Source organism: Oryzias melastigma, linkage group LG2 (genome assembly GCF_002922805.2).
Source record: "Oryzias melastigma strain HK-1 linkage group LG2, ASM292280v2, whole genome shotgun sequence".
Taxonomy (NCBI): domain Eukaryota; kingdom Metazoa; phylum Chordata; class Actinopteri; order Beloniformes; family Adrianichthyidae; genus Oryzias; species Oryzias melastigma.
In genome coordinates, this window is record NC_050513.1 from 6,483,396 (window position 1) to 6,500,195 (window position 16,800).

Here is a 16,800-nt window from a genome sequence, read left to right on the forward strand (position 1 = left end):
GACTGAGCAGTCAGATTTGTTCGCTGCCACTTAGAAGTAAAAATCAGACTGCAGCTCAACTAGCTGGAGGCCATGCAAGTTATTGCAAAAAAAAAAATCCCAGCCACGCTAAGTCTCTAAATGAAGCGGGGGGCAAACGAGGGCGAGACAAGTGGGGGGAAAGTGGAGGAATGGAAACAAAGTAGGGCAGAGGAAAAAAGGAAAGGACAAGGCAAAGTGAAAAGGGTTTGAAAGTCAGAAACTAATAGGTTGATGGAGGATGATGGGTAAAATGAACCTCTATCCAAATTGAAACAAAAAAAAGGTAACTTTTAAATGTGCTCTTATCCTTAACCTCATTGGTATTCATTGATGGAGATCTCAGCTTTTGACATACTGAAACCATTTCTTACTATTTAAAAAACATGAGAAAAACATAATTCTTTCCACTCACTTTCAAGCGGGGTGGGATTTTGATTGCTTAAAATAAATCACAATTCTGAGACTTTTATACCTTCCAGTTCTGCGTCAAATTCACATGAGTGCTCAGCAGCTAACATCATCGTAAGGACCCACTCCAATCATCTTTTAATCGATTTTAAAAGTGTTCCCAGTAGTCTTTTTATTATGTCCAAGCTGTTTTTAGCCAAAATCCAAAATCTTGTGGTGATTTCTTGGACATAGATACTGCAATAATTCATCAGAAATGTGCCTGAGTTTTAGACAGGACTGTTGGTGTGAAGTAAGCACCGCCCCTTTCCCCATCATCAATCTATTTTACTTACAGTCTTTAGGTTTATTAGCACAGACAAGATGCTAGAAGTCCGTAAAGCTAAGTCAGGCTCAGGCAGGAAGAGGTCAGATGCTGGCTTGGCAAAATCAGAGAGCAGGCTAGAGTAGTCGGAGATCAGGCAGCAGATAGAAACAGAGACAGGCAAGAATCAGAAACACAAGAAGACAGATCAGGACATAACGCTCAGTATGCACGCAGAGTGGCACAAACAATACTTCGCACTGAGCAAGGCTGCTTAAGATTGATTCCCAATTATTTGAATAAAGAAATATAAATGAACACAATTTCAATCCAAATTTTCTTCATATATAAATAAGTAAAAATTACATGGATCTAATCGTCTACAAGTGGATGCATCAGAATGGAGTGGTGCAGGGAGCATGTGGTCAACCCAGTGTCTTTTCTATGACATATGCAATCCTTTTCAAGCTGCATTTTTTCATCTGCTACTGATTCACAACACTTTGAATTAACAAATATGTATGAATGGAATTTTGAGCATAATTTTTTTTCGACTCTCCCCCATCATTAAAAAAACGGGAAAAACTCAGAAAACACCATTTTCAATTGAGTAAATCCTTAACGGGTAACACAACAGGACAGTTGGAGGCATAACATAGTCACTCTGCGTCTTAAACATGGAGAATGGTACTGAGCAAAGTGATGCCAATACATCTACAGAACTTTCTGTGGAGGTTGAGAATTTTTCTCCTCCACCTTCTCCCGGGGCAAGCGCTCATGGTCCGTGTCTGAGTTGTAAAATGACGCTAGCATTATTATTGCCATTATTGCCTGACTTCCAAATCCACTGGAAGGCTTAAAATCCCAGCAGATTTTTGACGACCGAAGGTAATAAACCTACAAGTCATGCTAAAGCTAACATACTAACGACAGACCGTTACAGAATCAAAGATGACCGGGGGTTTATTACAGGCGCTGGACTTACACCAGTTGACCAATCATAAAATTCAACTGTAACACCTTGTTTCAACCTGTAGGGTGCAGCATACAGAAAGTTATAGGCTATAGTTTCAGGAATTAAACAAGTTTTTTTTTTTTTTTTATTAATGTGCCAAGGACAAACAGCACTTCTAAAACCCCATTTATTGAAGTCAACAGTAAAAAAAAAAAAAGATTTAGTGTTTGGTTACCTTTTAAAACTTAATTTATCATGAAATTATGCAAAAAGTGATATAAATTACAAAACACATCTATCAATGTGTACTGTGTATGTCCAATATTTCTTATTTTTTTTCAAAATCTATTAAATAGAAATTAAATCACACAAATTATAAAGTTGAGAACATGATAAGGTAGTAATGAACTTAATGACTATGACAATAGTGCATTCTGACTCATTGTTCCTAGCAAAGCTTAAAGCTTGAATATAAATTCTAAAGTCTGTGTATTAAAATTCTAACTCTGTCTCTACAATGTTGTTTGCAATTTAGAACAACAAGAAACACTAATTAGGCAGTTATTACACTAACATGCTAATATATGTAAATTAATGAGGAAACGTGTTTTCAATTCTCTCTATTTGACCCGACAACAAACCACACTAAAAATCGAAATACCTGAAAAAGGGAAGTTCCTGCTAACATTTAAGGAGACCTTAAAAGAAAAGAAGCCAAACTGGGAAGCAAAGCCAGGATGACCTCTCATTTGTTGCATAATATCGTAGTCTGGCTAGACGAAATTAGAACTACTGACTCCTTTGAATGCCTACAATCAGAATGGCATTTGCTGTAAACTCATGGAAAAGGGTAACGCACATGCATCAAAGCAAGTCAGTGAAAGCCCCTCTGCATCCTTCAACTATTTCAGGCGTCATTAATTCATCAGTCAGATAACGTATAGTTTGTTTTCTCTGGTTTGATTTCACCAGCAGTAGTAATTACAGGTTGTTAAAGAATAAAATAGCTGCTACGCTAATGAGCTGCAATTAACTTTAATTGCGTTATTAGACAGAAAGCAATACAATGCTTTTTATGAGATATTCAGTGGCGGTATAAAGAGTTAGATATGGTGTGAGTGGAGGATGTTGAAAGGGCATTGTTTCAGTTGAGAGTTGATTCCGAGGAAGATCTAAGAATTAGTTGGGCACAGCTTTGAGAAGAAACCAGTAAATGATTATCAAAACCATGGGAGTGCTTCAAAAGTGACCATAACCCAGCTGAGGTTCAGTAAACTACGGAGCACTCTGAGAAGGTGCTGATCCTTTAAACGGAGCGGGATTCCCATTACAGTGTCGCATTTTGTCTTGGGGGGCCGTTTCGTTTCTGACAAAATCAAATTTGGCATTTGCACTCCGAGGGGGGAAAATGGAGGTATACAATTGAGTTAGTTCGTGTGATGGGTTTTTGTTTTGAACCCTGACACGGCAGCGGTTTAATCTAGAGCTCAATTAATTCCACTGCTTAGTGCCATACTATATAAAGCCCCCTTTTGTGATATTAGATCAGATTTTCACTGCAACTAAAAAGCACACGAAGGCTTTCTTTAATATAATAAATCCCCAGAGACCTAATTTAGAGTCAAATTGAATAAGTACTTTTTTGCTGCTGATTGAAAATCCATCTTAATGAAAACTTTTGAAGATACTTAGACTATGTCCAAATTCCCTTCCTTACCACTAAAAAACAATATAGTGTAGTGGTATAGTGCCCTGGATTTTACAAGCAATTCAGACACCATGCTCTCAACATTTTTTTTTTTTTTTAATAAACAGGCAATATGATGTTCGCGATTTGCTGTCACGACCACAGGATGTCAAAGATTTCCATTATATGTGTGTATATGTATATCTAAATATATATATATATACATGTATTTATACAAACATACATATATATATATATATATATATATATATATATATATATATATATATATATATGGAGTTTGCATGTTCTCCCCGTGCATGCACCAAGGACTCCGGCTTCCTCCCACCGTCCAAAAACATGCTTCATAGGTTAATTGGTGACTCTAAATTGTCCCTAGGAGTGAAAGTGTACGAGTGTGTGATTGAGGCCTTGCGACAGATTGGTGACCTGTCCAGGGTGAACCCCGCGGTATCCGGCATCCCCGCGACCCCGAAAGGGACCAAGCGGACAAGAAGATAAATGAATGAATGAATATATACATATATATATATATATATATATATATATATATATATATGAGAGAGAGAGAGAGAGAGAAAGATTTTGCATAAAAATTGTTCAATTCAAATGCATTGTGGTTTCTATTTTTGCTAATTAAGTAATATGGACGCTCGCTACGGCCCAATCTGAATTCTTCCCTTCTCCCTTCACCTTCATTTCAAGGGACAGTTTAAGTGCAAGTCAAGTCCGGAAAATGTATTTTTTAAATCCGACCCACCAAACAGAAGTAAACCATGTCGTGCTGAGTAGCTTTTTCTTCACGTGGGTGCGTTCTGAAGCACAGAAGTTTACATTTAAATGTAAGTAATGGCTTTTTATTGTAGCATGAACTTTATAAAGTTATAAAACCGCTGTTATTATGTTCCTTTCAAGTGCGTGAAGCTCCGCGCTAATGCTAGCAGACCGACAATTATTGGTGATGTTATCGATGAAAAGGTCGTCTGAAAAATGAGACATTATTTTTTCATAAATCTCCGTTTGGAGGGCTAAATGAAGGGGAAGGGAGAAGGGAAGAATTCGGATTGGGCCTAAATTTTCTGAAGAGACTTCTGGGAAATCTCTAGGGCACTGGATTTGGAATTGTAGGTCCAGACAGCTCTACCTCATGGTAAATGTCCATATAGTGTACTAGGTAGTGAGTAATGAAGGAACACGACTGTTGGTTTGTATGTCTGTAATTTCTGAGAAAATTGGGAACTTTTACAGTGGATGTAAAATCAATACACTTGTTTCCTTGATTAACAAAAATTGCTGGACGACATATGATTTTTGCCAGAATTCAAACCCAACAATTGCATGAATGTTCTATTGACTCTTGAAAAAAATAAGATACATTTGATTTGTGATAAGAAAGTTTTATAACATTTCCAGGAAAGTGTTGTGCCTGTATGCATCATTCTACGTGGCATGAGATCCACGTTCAAGAACCCACTGAGCACGAATTCTTGAACCAATTTTAGCATAGTGTTCTCAATGGAATGTCACTACCCAATACTGTACTCTGAAAATTCTTGGTGCGAAATGTCAAATGGCCAATCTCGTGAATCTTGCTCCAGGTTTATTCTTTCACATCCGCATTCCGATACATGAGCGACCTGGACTCTTATTATTCCGGCCGAACACAAAATGCAAATATTAGGCTGAATCCAAATTCTTCTCTTCTCCCTACCCCTCCCTAGTCGTCCAACCGGAGAGTTATGGAACTGCAATGTCTTTAAATTCAGACATCACTGTCACTCAATGTGACGGAAGGCTTTGTATCCGTCCGCTTGGAGAATTAGCCCTTAAAAAACTATTTCGGAAACCACGTCCACTACATATGTCCCTACAAATGGAGGGGGAGGGAGAAGGGAAGAATTTGGATTTGGCCTTAATGTCTTCCTCACGATCACTTTTCAAACAGATGCCATTTCCACAAATACGTCACTATGAAAACGGACTCCCTGATTGGTCAAAGTTCAACTGGTTTAACTTTCAACTTTTAAAAACTTGTGTGGCTATGCGTGAATGTGAGTTTTGTTTGGCCAAAACTCACATTTATGTGCATTTACAAATACTTCTGATTGGAAGGCATCACTTGAACGCCCATTGCCGTTGGGAATGTAGTATTAGAACGTAGCAACGTTGCGTTTTTTGAAGGGTTGTACCTCTTTTTGATAATCCCCAAAGCCCAATATTTATTTGACTGGTAGAAGTTTAAACAAGTTTTAGTTTAGATAAGTTTGAGTTTAAGCCTTAAGTAAATTACAATTTCATGTCACTTTGAGGTATTTTCAGGCTGTACCCGTTCAATAAAAGTACTAATACACATGAAGTACTCTGCATAGGAGTTGTGTACCTTTTGTCAAGTTACAGTTTTTTCAAAGCTTCTTCAATCTGAAAGTCAAAAATCGTTTTTGGAATGATACATAACATGTCATTGATGTACTTAACTTAATATCTGTACTTTATTCTAAACTGTGGTCTGCGTGTTTGTATATGTGTTTAGCTGAAGGGCTTTTGTTGAAAAACCAGCTGTTCTAGTACCAAGGGGCTCGTTTTGTGTTTTTCTTCCACTCAAGGACAACTGCGACTGGATGATTCATTAAGCACTTTGCATCCTTTTTTTGATCAGTCATATTGAATAAGCTGCCTGTATAAGTAGGCATAATGTTTCAGTTGAAAGTCCTCTATAAAACAAGCTCTCCACATGAACATACAGAGCACACACTCCAGCCATTCCCATGAGGGAAACTAATGAAAGCATACCAGTTTGAAAATTACAGCAAGTTTGCCAAAGACGGAATTTAAAAGTGTTTCTTTTTTTTCTCCTTTTTTTCATCCGGTTAAAGCAATTTACTTGATAGCGGGAAGCGAGCCATTCTCATTGTTTTTAATAAGGTATCTGCAATTCAAATCCAAATGGTGAGTTGTCACTAAATGAGTAATTTAATAAATTACTAAATTAATATTTTTGCGTCTTTATGAAAAAAGTATTTTTAGCTCTTCGTATTTTTCTCATTTTGCCTAAAAAAACAACAAGGAGTCTTTTTTGGGCGGGAAAAGAGGGTTAGCACACACAAAGTAATTACAATTTCGCTGTGTTTGTTTAAATGCTTTTCACTGTGGGGCTCTACTCCAGCTGTGAGGTTCACCGCTGCATTAGTATCATTAAATAATATATATCTCATAATTAATAGTGTATTAGCTGTAAATAACCCGTGTCTGTTGATCAGTGTGGCCGCCTGCTGATAAAACGCCTGAATATACCAGCTTCCAGGGTCACAGTTGGACCACTACTGGCTCTAATTACAGGACAGCTCTGGCGTGGCTTAATTAGGGGAGTGCACTCAGGTTGTACTACTACATCTCTCCTAGACATACAGTATATTCATACCGAACTGAGGTTAGTAGGGTTAGTGATCTGGATGGCTCCAATATTGCTCACCAGATACACATATAATTTTGGTAAATTTCTTTTTGTCATCTCCTCATGTACTGTCAGGGGTCGGCAACCTTTAACAGTAAAAGAACTATTTGGACTCATTTTATACTGATCAAAACCTAGAAGGAGCCTCATAGTCTTTCTAGCCTTTAAGAAATTTGGATTTGCATTCATGACCTTCTTTTTGCTTTGTTTTTTTAATAAATGTGAATTATTTAAAATATTTTTGGCACAAAGAAAAGTGAAAATATAAAAATGAACGTGTCTCAGAACTGGATTTTTTCTTTAATGTTTTTACCTTTTACCTTTAGTAGAGACCAAATTAGCACAAAATGTAGCTTGTTACTTAATTACTAGCTGAACTCCAAATCAGCATAAATGTCCACAGTAAATTAAATCAGCCAAAAATGTTAGCATGTTGCTAAAAGAAAAAAGCTAAACTCTAAATTAGCCTTGAAACCCCAGTAGATAACAAATTAGCTAAAAATGTTAGCATATATTGCTAAAATATTAGCTAAACTCCAAATTAGCATAAAAAACTCATTAGAGGCCAAATTAGCCCAAAAAAGCTAGCTTGTTGCTAAATTCCTAGCTGAGCTCCAAATTATCCTAAAATTCCTCAGTATACTAAATTAGCCCAAAATGTTAGCATGTTGCTAAAATTGAAGCTAAATTGTAAATGATCCCACAGTAGATAACAAAAATTCCAAATTAGCATACAATTCCTCAGTAAACTAATTAGTCAAAAACGTTAGCTTGTTGCTAAAATAGAAGCTAAATTGTAAATGATCCCCCAAAAAACTTCAGTAGATAACAAATTAAATAATAAATAGCCCCCCCACCAAAGAGCTAGCTTGTTCCATAATATTAGCTAAACTCCAAATTAGCATACAATTCCTCAGTAAATTAATGAGTCAAAAACGTTATCTTGTTGCTAAAATTGAAGCTAAACTCTAATTTAGTTGAAAAACCCCCAGTTGACAACAAACTAGCAAAAAACTTTGCATGTTGCAAAAATATAAGCTAAACTTTATTTTTTTTGAAAATTAGTATTTTATTTTTTCAGCCAGAGAGCCATCGTCGAGATAAAAGAGCTGGGGTCGCAGGTTGCAGACCTCTGCGCAAGGTAATCAAACACACACAACGCAAGACACACCCCACCCCAGCAGTCACTTCTGTTTATAGTGAGGAGTGAACTGTATAATACACTTAAAAGCTAAAAAAAAGTAGATTTTTCATGGTATGGCCCCTTTAAGACCTGAACAGCAGAAACATATGCATGTCTTTTCTTAGTTATCAGAAAAAACAAAACAGTGGCATCATGTTCCTTCAGTGGATCTCTTGTGTTTAAAGAGTGACAGGAAATCAATATTTCAATCTAAATAACCTGATGGTTACACATTCAGCGTTCAAAATTGACAAATATAGTTATTTGATTTATATCATGATATATATTGTTATCGCACAAAATGAAGAAAACTATATTGTAATATAGAAAAATCTATATCGGGGTCAAGAAGTGTATCTGCACGCACTATGTGTGTCGTATGGTGCCTAGTTGCTAGTTTAATTTAATATATAATTTTATCTCTCACAGACAGTGCACCTTAAAAGCATCACTGCAATGAGCCAGAATTAACCTAGTGGCTATTTTTGTATGTTTAGTCCCCAGACAGATGTTAAAATTGTCTACCTAAAAATAAAAATTAAAAACATCAATAAAAGAAATATACAATGGAAATACGATCATAGACCAATAATTTAAAATACCTGTGAGTGTTATTGATGAAGATGCATATATCAGACATTAATTAAGTAAGGTGCAGATGTTGGCCCTTTACAGACTGTGTTCAAATTCTGTACACATGTGGGAGTGGCTTCTTGTACAGTGTCTAGGGTTTGAGGGAAGTTGAAAATAAATGAAAAAAAATGACTAATGTGGCTGCGTCTTACCTACTTTACCTTAAGCGTTCGCTAAGTCCTGTCGCCCGCAGCATACCCATCGAAAAAAAGTGTAAGAACATTGTGTTTCTACAGGCTCACCAAGTGATCTACAATCTTGATATTTTGTATGAGCTATCTATATGTTCTATACAAGTTGGCCCATTTTTTTGCCCGTATCCACCCATAAGGGTAGTTATTACTAAAACTACCCTCACACCAGCCTTGGCAATGCACATTCAAGCGATCATATGCACATTTATGCATGGCTATGCACATTTTTAAGACCGTTTTTGTGTTCTATGTAAAAAAAAGTGCCTTTGAATGCACCTCAAAAGTCAACAGATTTGGCAACGACGTATCGATTGTGTCAATTGTAGAGAGCTGTGAAAGGATAAGCCTGGAGAAAGATTTACAAGATTTTGACCGCTTCGGCATTCCGTACCAAGCCTTTTCATACTGTAAGTATTGTCCACTATGAACACAAAATGCTGAAAGTGAGTTCAAGAATGTGGTTCACATGACCGGTGTGAACATAGGGCATAGTTTACAACTGGAAAACATCTTCAAAGCTGTTTTTAAAGAAAACAAGTACAAAATATGAGGTATTGAAATATCAATTTTGCCCAACTGTTGCATAATCTCGTCTAGTTTTGTGACAAATAAATACCCTAGAGGCAAATTTGCAGCACCAAATTTAAATAAAGATAACAGCGCACAAATGTCGAAACAATTTACAGAATGATGTTTCTTCTGTGTTTCGCATGCCAAGCAAATGTTTAACCATGCATTGCAAATCGGAGCCAGGCTTGTTTTCACTAATGAAACGCTGTTGTGAAAAGCTGAGAAGTGAAGGCGATGGGATCTCACGGACAGATCATGGCTGAGTGGAACTCCAAATGAACCGTGGGATTTCAGGCGCAAATCAAAAGGAATATTTTGGGGGTTTTCTGAAGAGAAAACCAAAGATTTTCACTCCAATTTAAAAAAAAAAAAATAACATTAATCCCAATGCTATGCCACCTCAGTATTTGGAATCAATTCCATAATTAGCACTGATGCTCAAATTTGGCCGCGACTGAGAGACTAATTATGGTGGATTAATCCATTGGCAAGGTTACATGATGAATGTGTGTTTAAGTGTGTGCATGTTTAACCACCACCTGGATTTAACAAAGCAAAGAGGTTAAAGCCTCCCAGTGGAAAATGGCTGCAGTGATTAATAGGTTTCTGCTGGCAATATAGTATTTAACTCAAACGGATTCCGAGTAAATCTTGCTAATTCGTTGCCAGACTTGTCATGTAACACATCCCGATGTCAACGAAGAGATTTTTTTATATATATTTAGTGGGCCAAACTGTTGCTTTTTAGTTTGCCAAAATGGAATCAGCGTCCTGAACGGTATGACTATTAATTTTATAGGAAATAGACAAAATCCACATCCACGATAATCATTGATTTCTATATATGAAATATGGTTTATTTTGTGGATGCTGGAATCCTGGAAAGTTACGAGACTGCTAACCTTGTTTTTTTTTTAAGGAAACTGAAAGCCCAAGAGTTCTTGGAACCTGCCCAGTGAGACCATTTAAGTCTATCAGTCAATATGCCGCAACCTTGATTTGGCACTTTTTGGATTGCAATAAAAATACTTGGCAATGGTACCAACTCTGGACACGAAACACAAAAAAGTTATGGAACTATTTCCAATCCCTCAATTTACTTTGAAGGGGAAAGGTGACTGCCCTAGTGTGTTAACAACCACCAAGCGGTTACTCAATGTACTGTACACTGTACCTGGTTCTGGTCGTCATTGTATCACGTCTACAAATGTGGTCACAGAGACCCAGTTCAGCAGAATGTGGTAATATAGCCCAAAATATGAAGTCCATGCATGTAGACGCAAGGGTTTAAGAGGTTAAAATAGCCAGTTTTTGGAATCAACTTTCTTAAAACAAAGTTTATCATAGTTTTAAATAACTATTTCTAGGTTTTGATTGGTCATATCTTGGCTCTTGAATATTATCTGCCCTAATCTTTACTGGTTTCACAGGAATATGCTATGATGGTCTGAAGGGTGCAGTAAATAATTTTCTTTTCACACTTCTCTCCACACCATACATCCAATAAGGATGTGTGAGGTGTGCTGTAAATTTGAAGTCGGTGTTGGTTTCGATCATCTGTGTCATCTTCCTGAAATTTCCTATGGATCAATTTTTACATTTTTGAATCACAAACTATGACATTAACTCACTTCTTTCCTTTTTGTTTTGCTATTTAGTGACTTTTTAATTAGCTAAACTAATATAGAAATTGTGTTTTTAGAGATTTTCTCATGATAGATGACGTGTAAAAATATATATATATATATATATATATATATATATATATATATATATATATATATATATATATATATATATGATTAAGTGTGTTTCTGATTTATTTATTTTTTTTCATTCACATTGTGGTGAATTAGGAGCAGACGATAAAATCCTGTTTGAAAAATCTTGTAGTTGTCCCATAAAAATTTATACGAGTGTAACTGGTTCAACTTTGCTGCTCAGTGTTGTGTGTTCAACTGAATAAAGATCACGCTTGAACGTTGACTCAGTCGCCTTTTATCTGGTCAACAGAAAAACAAAAATGACACTGCTGTCCTGAATTTTCATCAGTTTCCCCTCCCCCACAGCCCACAGCAGTCTGAGTGGGCGCGGCACCTCCCCCCACACCGCACGTAAAATACAACAGGAGAAAAACACAGTAAAATGAGATAATAACACCGTACCTTGGCAACAGAAACACAAAAAATTACACTGCTGTACCAAATTTTCACCCGTGTTTCAACATAACAATTGAAAAATTCACGAAAAAGAAAAAAAGTTAACATAAACATTCATAAAAAATGGTGCGAAAATGACATATTTGCTTGTTTAGAGCAGCTAATAACAACAAAAAAAGAAAAAAAACAAGACAAAAAAAGAAAATTGACACTGCACAATTCCCAGTTTTGTGAGGTCTAGTTACAACAAACTAACAACCACTTTAAGAAATAACATACTCACAAAGAACGGACACAAGGAGAAGCACGTCCTACGTCAGCCACAGCAGTATGAGTGCGCATGCTGATCAGCGCCTGATGCTTGACCGTGGTTAGTTCAAGTACCCTCGGATAAACAAATGCCCAGGCAGGAATGTCCGTGAAAACAACTATTTACACTGAATTTGGTGGAATTAAACAATTTGAACCAAAAACACCAGTTATACAAGCACCCTAATCCGTTCTATTCCGATGCGTCCACTTGAGAACAAATCGATCCATATGAGGTGACATATGTCTCAAAGCTATTCCTCTGTGTTGCGTGCACAGCTGGAACACCTGCCTCAGGTCTAGGGAAAAAGGAAAAAGGGGACAAAAACAGAACAACTGGACACCAGTAAGAATAAATGGAACAAAGTTTATTTTAAAAAAACATGTGCCCTGCAAAGGAACAAAAAAAAATGAAATAATTAGTGTGCGTGTTCAAACAAAAAAACATACCAAAAGGAAGTGGTTCCTTGGCCAAACATACAATAAGTCAAGGAGACTGTTGACCCCGCCATGTTGACCGCCGAAGTCAGCAGCTCCCTGTTAAGGGCTACTTAACTAAAATCTACCTAAACAAAACAAATAAACAAAGCCCGCAAACTAAGACTACCAAGGTCCAACCCCAAACTAAAATAACAAAACCCAGCAGTTTAAGACTGCTGAGGACTAAGAGGTGAAAAAGAACAAAACAAAATCAGCACAACTAAAACTAAATGCCAAACCCAGCTGCCTCCTGGGACCCGTTTCAAAAAGCAGGTTTTGTTGAAACTCTGAGTTTGTGAACTCCAAATTCAGGAAAATTCTTGAGTTTTTGGTTTTAGAAACGGAGATAACTCAAACCTGCGAAAGTGGCTGAAACCAAACTCGTTTCACGAAGCAGGATTCGTTGAACTCAGAATCAATCACTATGGGAACTGACTCTGTAAATGTAACCTGGTCCGGAGCAGGTTACCTTCAGGAAACTTAGAGTTTCCTGGATTACTCTCGGGATAGTCGACTTTGCACCCCTCTATTTGGTAATCCGGACACGACTTCCACTTCAACTGGCACTTCAAATTGAGGGGGAAATGCTAAGTGGAAGGGAGAAGGGAAGAATTCGGATTGGGATTTGGAGTTGTGAGGGACTCTATGCTAGCGGGAGAGAGTGTTAACAAAGGGATGATGGGAAATGACAGCAGGCTCATTGCACGCCAATTGTCCTGCAGAAACTGTAGAAAATGACTTTTTTGTGTGCTGAAAATGGAATAATCATGATTACAAGACTATTGGGAAAGCTTTTACAATTCATTGATGGAGGAGGTCATTAATCTAGTCCACGTATTGCCTCCCAAAACGTTTATTTATAGATTTTGTTTAAAGACTTTTATTTTTGCTAGACTAATTCGAGATGGAATCATTCCAATATTAATTTAGTTGCAAACTGCTTATTACCTCAAGATATTAAAACAACAACACAACAGGCCTTGTTTGAAAACCTTACATTGTCCAAGATGAGTAAGAAAACAAAAAATCCAGACAAACTCTTTGATTTTCTTTAGTTGTGTTGTCGTTTTGAGTATTGCTGATTGAAAAAAAAGCTTTCTTCAAGTTTGGGCTCCATGTTGAGTAACAAAACGAGAAGCAACTCAAGACAAAAGCCTTTAATACGCCTGACAGAAAACAAAATGACATGCAACGCCTCCCACATCCAAAGCGATTGAGGACATGTTATGTTCCACGATCGATTGATATGATTCAGGTACCATCAGTCACGCTGGTTCTAGGGGATCGTTTTGTAATGGAGATGTAGACCCAGCTGACCTTTTCAGATAAAATTTGCCACGTTGGCGGTCATGGTGCAAATCCAGTGTTACCCAGTTACAGGAACTAAATACCCATGAAACCTCCTAGATTTGTACCCTCTGCACATCCAGAGACCCACTCAAAAGCCATTATACTGTATGCGCCACTTGTACAAGTGCATCATATCACTTACCTAACAGTGCTGATCCGATGCTGCATGCCAGAATAGGTCATCAAACGCGAAATGCCAAATGTATCTTGTCCTTTAGAGTATTTTACCTTTCATATTTAAAGTCTAGTCAGCCGAGGTTCAGCGTGATGACACAACCAGAGGGAGAGCTGAAATCAATGAAAATCTCATTTAGATAAACTGACAGGTAAGCCTCCCCCTCCAGCCGGCATTGTGAAGAGCACCGGCGTGCGCGGCTGCATGTCAATGGAAGTTTCCGTTCGATATGCGATGAGTGATGAGGCATAAAGTAGCCGCAGTCAACCAGAATCAGAGGTGAGAAAAGGTATTTTGTATTGTGTAAGATATCATCAAGTATTTCTTAGTAATATATATAAAAAGAAAGCTATTTCAGATCAAACTTGTAAAAATGTGTTTAAAAAAGTTGAACAACATTAAAAAATCTCTTCACAAGTGTGACAAATTTTGGTGGTTGGTTCTATTAACCTCTTGACATCCACATGTTTTTGGGTTATATTACCACATGGGTCGATTCTGCTTAACTAGAGTTCTGTAACTATATGTTCAGAGGGTTAGCTCAAATATTGGCCAGGGTTTTAGGAGGCTAAAGGTAAAAATGTATTCCTAAATGTTTGGAGTTCAAATCTGAAGCTCTTTATGGTCCAGAGTGTCTTCTGTCGACGATATTTTACATCATACACACACGTACAAAACATTTTGAATGGATTGAAGGTGTTTTTATCTGTCTCTAATAATCACCCCATCTGTTAAGGGTGGGGGCATCGATCTAAGTATCGATAGTATCGATACCAAGGTGAAAAAAAATGATACTTTTGACTCTTTCATTGCAGCTTTTTTCATAATATGTAGAGTAAAGAGATTGAATTTACTCACAGAGTTAATGCAGCATCTATCTGTCTGCAGTGTTGCCAGATTGGGGGAAAAAAACAGCCCAATTTGTGCAGGAAACTGCCCAATCTGGCTTTCTAATCTGTGTGTCTTTGAGATGCTGTTACTTAATTTTTTGTTACACTTATCACTGTTTTAGACCACAAATGGTTACTTTAAAAAATAGAGTTTGGAAAATTCATGCCTATGAGTTTATAAAGGTGTTCATTTAGTCAGGAATGTATGTTTCGATCGACAGAGCGTTAGCATTAGCCGTTCAATGGTAAATCCCAGTATACGTTAGCATCAAGCTAGCAGACTTTAGCTTTATCTGTTAGATCAATCTCTACTTTTATGTATCGATTGTCGATCAAATAATCGATTCAGATCAATTCATCGATTTTAGAAAAAAAAATTGTTAAAACTATTGTTTTTTAGGACATAGTTTGTGCAGAAATGCATTGGAAATTAGCCTCCGAGTTGTGGGCGGGACCATTAGCCCAGAGAAACCTCTCCCTGTTGCTGAGAGCTCTTTGTTTACAAGGTTTCCTGCTATCTTATAGCCGCTCACACCCCTAGCCTAACATTAGCGGTGCAACAGAAAATTGTGAACAATATCATAGCTATCAAGCCATACAGTTTTAAGCCAGTTTGGAGTAGTAGAAAATGAAGATGTACGTTTCTAATAAGCTCTTAAAAAAACTAACCTTTTTCGTCTGCTCCTGATTTGCAACAATTTAAATGAAGCTAATTTTTGTATATGCGTCTTCCATAATGAGAAAAATGCTCCAAAAACATGTTAAAAACACAAAAAATACCATTTTCATTGGAGTGGGTCTTTTACTGCCACCTAATAATGACTCACTGCTCATCTGTCTAGCAAATTCCGTCTTTCCAATTTAACTGCTGTGGAGAAACAACAGGGAATCTCGAGTCCCTTTTGGGATGTTCAATTTATTACAACTTTAACCTTCGGTGACCGAACAACTTGGGCTCAAACACTAAACTCAGTCAAGGCTCCATTACACTAATCATTCAAGGAACCAATAAAAAGTTCCCAACTTGTAAAGCAGCAGCTTAGTTTTCGAACTCATCAAATTGTGATTAAGCTTCTCTCCCCTTGGAATCCATTGTTTAGTCTGTGCAGGTTAGAACACAAAAAGTGCAAAATCCCAGATAAAAGCAGAGACAGAAAAAAGGGTCTTTCAAAGGACAATTTTATATTTCTTTATCTTTATCAGTATTGGAACCGTTTTCCCCCAACCTATTCCTCAAAAGTCGTTAATCTCCCCCCTCAGGAAAAGACTCACTCATCTGTAACGTTAAGTTTCCCAAGTTTCCATTACTCCACCTCAGAAGTACTTCAAGTAAAAGAACGTGATACGACTCAGTGACAGACACTGTCAGGGATTCACAAAGACCATCCATCTCTGGATTTCAGACTCTGGCAGGCAGCAAGACTTGATAAATGAAAAGAAGTAGAACAAAAGGGAAAAAAAGCTCTTGTGTGAGTGTCTCCTGCTCAGAATCCTTTTGACATGTCGACAGCTGATACTCTGGCTCTAATAGGGGTTTGACATGGGGCCAATGGGCACTCAGCCTTGCAATACTGAGGTAAAAGTGAGTCCCAAATTCCCACTGTAGATATGACAGCAAGCAACTGCTGACAGGACACAGGTTGGGGAAAAAAATAATACAGGGTAAGGATCAAGAATTGAATATTTTCCTTTAAAGGTGGGTACATCAAAAGTGGAGATTTTGAGACCATTATTCTATACTTTATGTGTGACAAATGTGCCCAACTTTGAGTGTACAGCACGTGTGTCAAAGTCAGGGCCTGAGGGCCGGATCTGGCCCTCCGAATAATTCTATCCGGCCCTCTAGATCATTTTTATTTTATTGTTATTAATGGCCCGATGTTATTTTAGGCTAATTTCTAACTTGTATAATTTTGACAAAATATATTTTTATGGAGAGTAAAATATTGAAAGTTATTTAAAGTTAAAGTTGATTTAATCTGGAATAATATTCCTTCCTTTTCATTATTC

At 37.2% G+C, this 16,800-nt stretch overlaps 1 long non-coding RNA gene across 1 annotated transcript in view; it reads left to right on the forward strand.

Annotated features, from left to right (window-relative positions):
- The window catches only part of LOC112160175, a 75,075-nt gene extending 63,928 nt beyond the window's left edge, over positions 1-11,147 (forward strand). The window contains exons 2-4 of the long non-coding RNA XR_002921623.2: positions 7,929-7,988; positions 9,184-9,264; positions 10,347-11,147. This is a non-coding gene — a long non-coding RNA (uncharacterized LOC112160175). The remainder of the gene's footprint in view (positions 1-7,928; positions 7,989-9,183; positions 9,265-10,346) is intronic.
- Positions 11,148-16,800: the final 5,653 nt, after the last annotated feature.